Source organism: Numenius arquata, chromosome 19 (assembly GCF_964106895.1).
Source record: "Numenius arquata chromosome 19, bNumArq3.hap1.1, whole genome shotgun sequence".
NCBI classification, from domain to species: domain Eukaryota; kingdom Metazoa; phylum Chordata; class Aves; order Charadriiformes; family Scolopacidae; genus Numenius; species Numenius arquata.
Window position 1 is genome coordinate 5,662,675 of NC_133594.1, and position 9,748 is coordinate 5,672,422.

A 9,748-nucleotide genomic window follows, 5' to 3' on the forward strand; every position below is an offset into this window, starting at 1 on the left:
CGCTCTCGGCCGCTGCTGCCACCTCCCGGCGCCGCGGCACGGCCGGGAACAGCCGGGAGACGGGGACTCCAGGGTCTGACAGAGCCCGATCTGATCCCCGTGTCCCTACAATCCCTCCATCCTTGCCCTTCTTCATCCCTGCATGCCCTTGACCCTGCATCCCTTCTGCTCTTCATCCCTGTATCCCTTCCCTCCCTGCATCCCTATGTTCCCACATCCCTCCATCCCTGCATCCATCCCTGGGGATCACAGACAGCCCTGCTCTGCCCTCAGCACCTGGGAAGGGCAGAGAGGGATTTCAGTGCTGGATATAACGGGATTTGGAGAGATCTGTATCCCAGAGAGGCCAAGCAGGACAATTAGGACAATTCCCAGCCTGCAGACTGGGACTGGGAGGCCTGGGCCTGGATGTGCCCTGGCTCGGGCTGAGGCAAGAACAACACCTGGCTGCTGCCCGCAATTTTTTCCCAGCCGCTTGCCCCCCATGTGCTCAGCCCCTGCTGCCCCCTGCCCCCAGGGATGCAGCATCCCTGGCCTGGCATGGTTTGGCCACGGCCCCGCAGCCCCAGCCACAGCCCACACCAACACTCCCCGGTCGTGAGCTCGGGGACTGGAGAAGGAGAGACTCCCCCAGGGTGGGCAGGGGAAAGGGGTGCTGTCACTGTGCCCTGATGTGGGGAAACTGAGGCAGGGGCCAATGCAATGTGCAGCACGCGGACGGGCTGGGACTGGCAGAGGGATGAAACGTCGTCTCCCTGCCCTTGCCAGCTCAGCTGGGCTCAGAATTGTCCCTGCCTTTGCAGCCAGCTTTGCAGCCTGCGTTCTCCCCTGGTTTCTGCAGGGCTCACGACAGACCCTCGAAGCCCACCCTGGGCCAGGGGGTACCTTACAAGCAGCTTTGACCAGGCAATGATAAAAAAAAAAGACCACAAACGAGTTCGGGGAGGAGCGGGAAATGGAGGTTACCTGCCAGGGCACCCACTGCATGGTCCTCGGGGTGACAACCCACCCGGCTCTGCGCTGCAGCTCAGCACCTCCATCCCCTCCACTCTGCTAGCACAGGGCTGTGACAGCCCCTGCGCCCCAGGAGCAGGACTGGTGGGTGGGTTGACAGGTCCCCGTGGGGCTCAGGGCATCCCCACGACTCCACACATCCATGGTGGTACCTGTAACACAGAGCCGACATCAGACCCGAAACATCCCGCCCGGAAAAGCACCTTCCCATCCCCACGCTTCCAGCAGCCTGGTTTGTTTTTGCAGGAAAAAGTTGCTTTTGGACCCCAGGCTGAGGCTTCTGGCCACCTCCCGCCTCTCTCCACCCCTTCCTTGAAATTTTCTAGGATTTTCAGCAAAGCCTTTGAGAAGCTCCAGGTTCCTCAAACGTCACATTTTTCTGCTTTAAAAGGCTCAGGTTTGGTTGCAAAAAACCCAAATATATAAAGACAGATATATATATATGTACGTAAAAAAGCAGAGATTCTGTGTGTATGTGCCTGACTGGGGGGGTTGGTAGAACTCCTCCGGCCACCACCAATTCTTTTTAAACTTATTTCGCAAGAAAAAGCATCTCAGGGGCCCCAGTGCCTGCCCAGGTCTGTGGTGCCCCTGGGTGTCCCCGAGGGTCCCCACTCCCACACTGTGATGCTGCCCAAGTGACACCGTCACCTCCAGACCACTGCCCCGACTTGTCCAGCCTTATTATCCCAGCCCACTTCACAGATGGGGAAACTGAGGCACGGAGCCTGCACAGCCTCCCAGCAGCTCCTCCCAGCCAGCAAGGACCACGGTCCCGAGGGAGTGCCCGTGACCTGCGATGCTCCCTGCCCTGCCAGCCCCTCATCCCAAGCTGTTCCAGCTGTTTTCGCCGCCCTCCAGCTGTTGAGTAGCTCAGGAGGCCGGCACTCCCCTCCCGGCTGGGTTTTCCTTCCAGGTCTCTGCTAAATCCATTTCATTCGTGGGCGCCACTCTGCTTCCCTCCTCAGCAGGCTGCTCCCATGGCGGGCAAAAACAACGGATCTTCCCACTTGGAAAAATCTGGGGGAGATTTTGGACATCTTGGAGGTTTTTGGATATCCTGGTGGGGATTTTGGCCACCTGGTGGGTATTTTGGGCATCCTGGAGGGGATTTTGGCCACCTGGGGGGATTTTGGCCATCCTGGAGGGGATTTTGCCCACCTGGGGGGTTGTTGGCCCACCCAAGAGATGCTCTGCCAGAGGAGCTGGAGCCCTGTGGGAACAGCATCCCCATCCCGGCTGGTGGAAAGAGGGATGTCCGTGCCACTGTAAATGGGGCAGAGATGTGACACTGATCCCAGCACCCACTGGGCTGTGTCGCTCTGTAGCTCAGCCCGTTGGGAGACAGCCTGGGGTGTTCCTGGTGGGCTGTGAACATCAGGGAGGGGAGAAGCCTCCACTGGGGCCCCCCTTCATTCCCCGTTGGGAGCAGGGAGCTGGGGGTATGCGGGATGCTCTGCTCCACCTGCAAGTCACCACTGTGCTTGGAGCCACGTTCAAGCCATGCAAGCACGTCCCTCCTGGGTGGCACATCCAGCTCAGCCCTAAAACAGTCCCTTTTTCCCCCTCACACATCTGTCAGCGTCAGAGCCATTAGTGTCCTGAGTGTCCCCCGGCTCCAGGCATCAAAGGGGATCCTGGGCACCCGTCAGCTCCAGGAGCGGGCAGAGGGACACCTCCCTCAGCAAGGGGAAACTGAGGCAGGAGGCCGAACCCAGGCTGCCCCATCCCCCCCAGGCAGGGAGAGACCTCACACTCTGCCGGGCCTTCACCCTGGGGACTATGGGGAGCTGCTCTCCATCCCCACTGCTCCCTCTCGGAGGGATGGCAACAGAGGGGTACCCCGATGGGATGGGTCCCCCCTCTGCGATGTGCTGATCCATGCGCTCCTGTCCCCTCCATCCACTCCCTTATCTCCCCCCCGGCAGGGCAAACGGTCGGTCCCCGTCCCAACCCGGGGCAGCTGTGACCGAAAACAAAGCTGTCCCCTTCGGCACAATACCCTTCTGTGTCCCCCCCCCAGATGCTGACCGCTGGGGTGGGCAGCGGCCGGGCTGGAGGCGTCGAGGGGCCGTGCCAGGCCCCCGCTGGCAGGGGACAATGTTGGCAGTGATGGAGAGTAGGTATTTCAAAAGGTTTTGTTTTCGGGTTGACCCGCCGAGCCAGCGTGACCCTGCAGCCCCCCACCCAGCCCTGCTCCTCCATCCCAATAGAAACCGGCCACATTCCTGACCTCGGGAGGGGGGGGGGGGGAAGTTTCAAACCTCCCCGGGAAGGAGACAATGGGGGTGTCAGGGCCGTGATTTAGGAGGGGGGGCTCTTTCCATCACAAAGGCGAAACAAAGGCGCTCGGTGCTGGGAAAGGGGCTTCGGCGGCGGCTCAGGAGCGGGGGCCATGGTATTGTGCCTGGCCAGCCGGCCTCAGCAGCAGGACAGCCAGGGCCCACCGGGTCCCACCAGGTCCCATTGGGTCCCATTGGGTGCCACCAGGTCACACTGGGTCTCATCAGACTCTCTATCCCAGCCTCTGTGGCAGTCCTCCCCATGGCCATCCTGGGCACCAGGGTCTGGTGGCCTCATGGGCATCACTGCCACCCATGACTGGTCCCCCATCCCCATGTGGGATGGCTGGGACACCCCCAGGCCCCTGCATCACCCTACACCAGTGGGGCTGGCCAGGAACCAGCCTGTCCCAGAGGGTTGTGGGCGCCCCACAGGTTGGGGCTCAGATGGGGGCCAGGTCCCCTGGGCAGCCATCCCCATCCTGGGGACACATGCAGACCCAGAGCCCTGACCCCCCCACCATGTGCCCTCCTGGGGTGTTCAGGGCTGGGGTCCCCTTCTCCTCTCCCACGGCCAGTCCCGGGGCCGAGGGCCGGGCCAGGGATGAGCAGCTCCTCTGTCCGCCGCTCAAAAGGGCTTTGTGCACCCCGGGGCCGCTGGTGCCCAGCACCACCCGCCACCACCAGCACGGGCACCGCGCCGGTGCCCACCCTGCCTGCACCTTGCAGCCTGCACACCCCCAAACCCCCCCTCTTCCCCCTGCCCCGACCCTCCTCCTCCATCCCTCATGGTGCTCATCCCCAAACTGTGGCAAAATCCCCCCCAAACCCCTCAGGAAACTGCTTAAACAGGCGCCCAACTTACAGTGTCCTCCGCCGCTGAGCTGAGCCCACGTCTCCGGCCAGTGTCCCGGTGCCGAAGGGCTCGGAGCTTGCACGGAGAGGGTTTTTTTTTTTTTTACAGGAGAAATATTTTTCTCCCGGTGCTGGATGGCTGATCCGAAGGAAAAGCTGGAAACGAGTTCATTGGCTTTCCTCTCGCTCCCTCTCCTTGCCCTAATTTTTATTTTCCTGGCAGCCGGCGAGAGGAAGGGAGCTGGCAAGGTGATGCTTTTTTGGGAAGAGGGGAACTGCTGGTGAAAGAGGCATTCACCGCGCCGGGAGCCTGGGAAAGCCGAGAGCCGGGGGGCCGGCGGGAGGGCGGGAGGCTGATCACCGGCCGCCGTGCCGAGGCTGACCGGCGTGCGGAGGCTCACGGCCGTGCCGAGGCTGACCGGTGGCAGGTGGAGGGGAGGCCGGTGGGATGCACCAGAAAGCCAATGACATCATGTTGTGGGTTTTTTTTCTGGGATGAAATGTAATTTGCAGACGACATCCCGGGCCGCCCGCGAGCCAGGAGCAGGACGGGTCCCCCCAGGACACACAGGCGCCCGCCAAGGGAGCGCAGGGCTGGGCCGAGGCTTTATTTTTTCCCCCTTTTGGGTCAGAAAAAAACTATTTTAGTTCCTAACCTGCTGGCACTGTGCTCCCCAGCACACAGAGGGCAGGACCAGCAGACCAGAGCCCGGCACAGCTGGCGCCAGTGCCCTGTCGGGGACCCCCCCATCCCCATGGTGGGGCAGGATCCGTCCCCGGCCGCCCAACCCGGGATGGCTCCTTTCGCCTCTTCCCTCTTAATTTTGTTTAGAAACTTGTCAGGTTGGTACATAAAGGAGGTGGAAAGATCAATCCCGGCTTTTCATCAGTGTGGGAAAAAGTATTTCACTAATCCATATTTATTGGTGTAAGGAGCCGGGGGGGGGAGGGCAAGAGACCCTAATGGTCAGGAGCAAAGGACAGAAGGGACAGTTTAAGGCTGCCCTTTTTGGAGAGGTCACATGTCACCAAAATCTTTCGGTTGTCTCGGGATTGGTTACATTCTGTTCTCTTTTTTTCTATTGAGGTTGCCAAGCAACTGGCTAAGACCAGCCAAGATATTTTCTTTATTACAAGTGGAGCAGAAAGCAGCAAGGAGGAGAGAGATAAAAAAAAAAAAAAAAGAAAAAAAAAAGGAAAAAAAGAGAGAAGAGAAGAAGTTTAGACAATTAACATTTATAGGATCACATAACTTCATTAACTCAGCCGAGATTTGGGAAAGAGACTTCAAAAAAAAAAAAAAGGTGGTGGTGGGGGGAACATTAGGAATTAAAGTGAGTTAAAAGGCTGGCAGGTCCGGGGCTAAAACAATGCGGGAGCACCCGGGAGCGGTGACAGGGTCTTCCTTCTGATGGTTCCCACTTCCCAAAGAGTTGGCCGGTCCCGGGCAATGGCTACGACCCAGCACAGAGGCCTTCAGCTGTTGCTGATGCTCTTTTTTTTTGTTAAATGCCGGCTTTCTTTTGATTTTCACACTCCTAGGAAGTGGGTTTATTGCTGACGGAGCTGGCAGGGACCTGGGGGGGGGGGCCAGGGGAGCCCTTCAGAGGGAAGCGCGTGGCCATAGCAGGGCATCCCCCCCCGTCCTCAGCCATGGCGTGGGGCATGGGCTGCGGGGATGTGGCTGCCCCCAGGCCCTGGGGACACCTTTGTGCCTCTGTGGGTGTGTGGAACCTCCTGGGGCTGGGAAGGAGCCTCCGGTCGCAGATCCCTGCCCCGCTGGTCGCTTCTCAGGGCTCAGGCCTTACCACAGCCCTGGGCTGTCCCCTGCCCCAGGCCTGTCCCCTCTGCAGGCAGGGGACACGGCTGCGGGCTGGGGACAGTGACTGGGGTCACCCCCCAGCTCCGCAGGGCCGGGCTGCTCCGAGCATCCTCAGGGCCGTGGGAGTTTCTTTCCCAGCACAAACCGACCCCTCTCCCCCAGCGGCCAGACCCCGTGTGAGGACACGGAGGGAGGTGGAGGAGGGGCAAGGACACCGCCACCATCCCCCCCCGGAGACCCCCAGAGCCCCTACACACACCCCAGTCCCCCCTCGGTTCTGCTCAGGGACCCCAGCGACAGCCAGCGCCGTGGCAGGCAGCGATGGGGTGAAGGCAGGGGCCGGCCCCACGCTCTTCCCCACGGCTGCGGGGACCCCCGGCAGGTTGGGGCTGGGGGGGGGGTGTCCCCGGGCGGGGAGAGGCAGGCGATGCCCCCGCTCCCCCGGCCGGAGCCCGCAGCTGCCGGCCTGGCAAGTCGGTAATATTCATTAGGGGAAAACAATGAGCATTATTTAGCCCCAGCACTTTCCCTGCCGGGGGGGGGAGGGGGGGGAACGGGGGGGGGGGCGGAGTGGGGTGCAGGTGACCCCATACCCCATGGGGGGGACCCTGGCAGTGTCACCCCCGCGGCAGCACGACCGGTGGGGTCCCCAAGGGGGACCGGGGAGGGGTGGGAGGGAGGGGGGGACCCCGACCCCAGCCCTGCCCGGCGGCTCGGATGGGGGGACCCCCCCCCCACACACACCACCCTCGAGCGGTGCCAACCCCGGTGCCGTCCCCGGTGGCGGGCGGCGGGAGCCGGAGGCGGGGGCGCACCCCGGGGACCCGAGCAGCGGGCCCGGGGGGCTGCGGACCGTGCCGGGCCGAGCCGGGCCCGGGGGCTGGGGTTTGGGAGCTGTGTCTTTAAGAGATGGCTGGCTCCAGGTTGCAGCTGCTGTTTCTGTGCTATAGAGACAGTGGAGATTCATTACTCCTAAAACACAATGGGCATTTATCACCCCGTGGTGTTATTCAAATCCAGTACCAATTGAAGGTCATCCCCATTCTTTTCTCGCCGGCTCTGCAACACATTTATTGTTGTGCCGTTCAACTAAAAACCCTGCCCGGCCCCGGCGCAGCCCGCAGAGCCCCGGTGTGCGCATCCCTCCCGGGTGGATTTGGGACCCTCCCGGCTGGATACGGCGTGGAGGAAGCGGGGGGCAGAACCCGGGCGGCTCGGCGGGGCCGGGGACCGGCGGGCAGGTGCAGCGGTGGCCCCGCCGTTCTGCCCCGCCGAGCCCCGGAGCCGCCCGCCCGCTCCGCCCCCGCGGGACGCACTTTTCCGCGCCCCGTGGAAACTCGGAGCCCCGCCGGGGCGGAGGGCGGCTCGGGCAGCCGGGGGTCCGCCGCTCGCCCGTCCTCCTCCTCGGCCCTCCCCCGGGGGGACCGGCTCGGCCCCGCCGCGGCCACCGGCAACGGCGGGGGGAAGCGCCGGCAGCGGCCCGGGATTTTCCCTGGCTGGAGAGGGGGGATTTGTTCCCAACTTCGTGGGAGCCGGTCGGTGAGAAGGGGCTGGGGGAGAAGCCTGGATTGTTCCTCTTTTTCCTTTTTTTTTTTTTTTTTTAAATTATTATTATTATTAATATTTTTCCCCCGGGCTGGCATTTATAAATTTCGGCGATTTTTCAAAGTGCCCGAATTTTGAGGGCGATCCGCTTGGAATTGGTTAATTCTCCGAGGCGGGAGCGGCGGCGGCCGCAGCACCGGGGGTCTGTCCCCGCAGCCCCGCGGCATCCCCCCCGCCGAGCTCCGGGGCTGCCCGGGCACCGAGCCCCGCCGGCGGCACCGGCCCCGGCGCATCGAACCCCCGCTCCACCGGGGCTGCTCCGGCGGGGATGAATCGCTGGTTTTCGTTTTCTGGCTTTTTTTTTTTTCTCCTTCTTCTTTTTTTTTTTTTTTTCCCTTGATGTTGGTTTAAATTTTTTTTTTCTCTCTTTTTTTTCTTTCTCTCTTTTTTTTTTTTTTTAATAAGGGCTGAATTTTATTTTTAATATATATATATATATATTTTTTTTTTTTTCGGAGGGGTAAGAAACGAGTTGATAAAATTAAACCCCTCGCGGTGGCATTAAATCGAAACCGGGATGCGAAGCGCCGCGGCTGCGCTGGAAACTTGTTGGGGCCGGAGAAACGGCTCGGTAGGGCCGGGAAACGGGGAACGGGGAGCGGGGCGGCGGCGGGCAGCCGGCTCGGTGCCCGTGTGTCCCTTCTTTTCCAGGCTCCAGCCGGATTCCCCTTGGAAGATCCCGTTGAGCCCTGGGACGGGAATCTCCGCTCCTGATTGTCCAAACGCAATTCTTGTGCGATGGAGCCGTACGAACCAAGAATTGTGTCTGGACATCTGTAGCAGAGATTTCAACTCCACCGGCTGGGCTGCAGGAAGGTGCTTTGGGGCGGAGGAAGAAGGACGGAGCTTCCCCCGGGCCCGGGGGTACGGCAAGGTAACCGGGAACCGCTCCCGGCTGCAGCCCGGGGAAGCTTTGGCCAGGATTTCAAGGAAACTAAATAAAACACCGGCGGCGGCTCCGCACCGTTCGGCGCTGCCGGGGGTTTCGGTCCTAATGCGTCAAATACCGGCCGGGTCCTCACCGGGCCGGGCAGGGACGGAGGGGCCGAACCGGGGGCTCCGGTGCTTCGCCGGGGACGGATCCGAGCACGGCGGGCGGGAGCCCCGGCCCTGCGGCTCCATCCCGGGTTATCCTTCTGCTATTGATTTTTTATTTTTTATTTTTTTATAAATTGCGTTTTAATTTCATTTATTCTATTTCGGAGCGCGCCCGGCCTTGGGGTGCGGCGGGGACCGCTCCATACCGGGGGCCGAGGGTCCCCGCCGGCCGGGATACCCTCCTCTTCCTCCCGCCGCAGCCCCCCGGCTCACCCCGGGCACACCGAGGCCGCTCCGGCCGCGCTGGGTTCTCCGCCGAGCCGGGAACCGTCCCCGCCGCTCGGGCACCGGGCGGGCTCGGCGGAGAGCGGCCCGGGCCCGGGGTCGGGATGGGCGGCGGGGCTCGGAGCAGCCCCTGGAAAGCGGGGCCGGGAGGAGGCTTTTAACAGAGAGGCTTTATGACTCCACAAGCCAAGGGACTCGGCCGGGGCTGCCAAGGAAACCCAGGAGGAGGAGGGAAGCATTACAAGATCCGAGCAAAATTTCACCAAGAGCCTATCTAGGACAAAGCTGGAGGCAGAGAATGTTTTAAAAGGCTTTTATTGCAGAAACTACTTTTTTTTTTTCTTTTTTTTTTTTTTTTTTTTGTTACAGGATTTTGCTGTACCCCTCTTCTCCCCTCCCCTGGCTTCCCTCAGCTTCCCATCTTCCCATTTCCAGCTTTTTTTTTTTTTTTTTTTTAGCAATGATTGGCAGCTTTTACTACAGCAGGAGCTAACCCATCTGGGTCTACCTGCGCTGGCGAGGGGGATAACACCTCCCAGGGAAGGAACTCATCCTATCGGGAGCAAACAGCTTGGGGGGGGGCGGGGGGGGGGGATAAGAACAGACAAGCCCAGCCTAAGGCAAAAAAGCAGCGTAGGGTGTAGAGGCCGGGCCGGCAGCAGCGCTGAAGACGAACCTGCCTTTTCCCACTTGGGTTTAAGCCCGTTCCGAGCTGCACACCCCACAGGTTCCTTGTTTTTCAGCCAGCTCCTACCGACACCTGGAAACCCCCCGCTCCGTTCCCCGGCCCTGAACTCAGGACAGAGAAGAGCCTTTGGCCCGTCCGTGTCACTTACAAACGGCACAA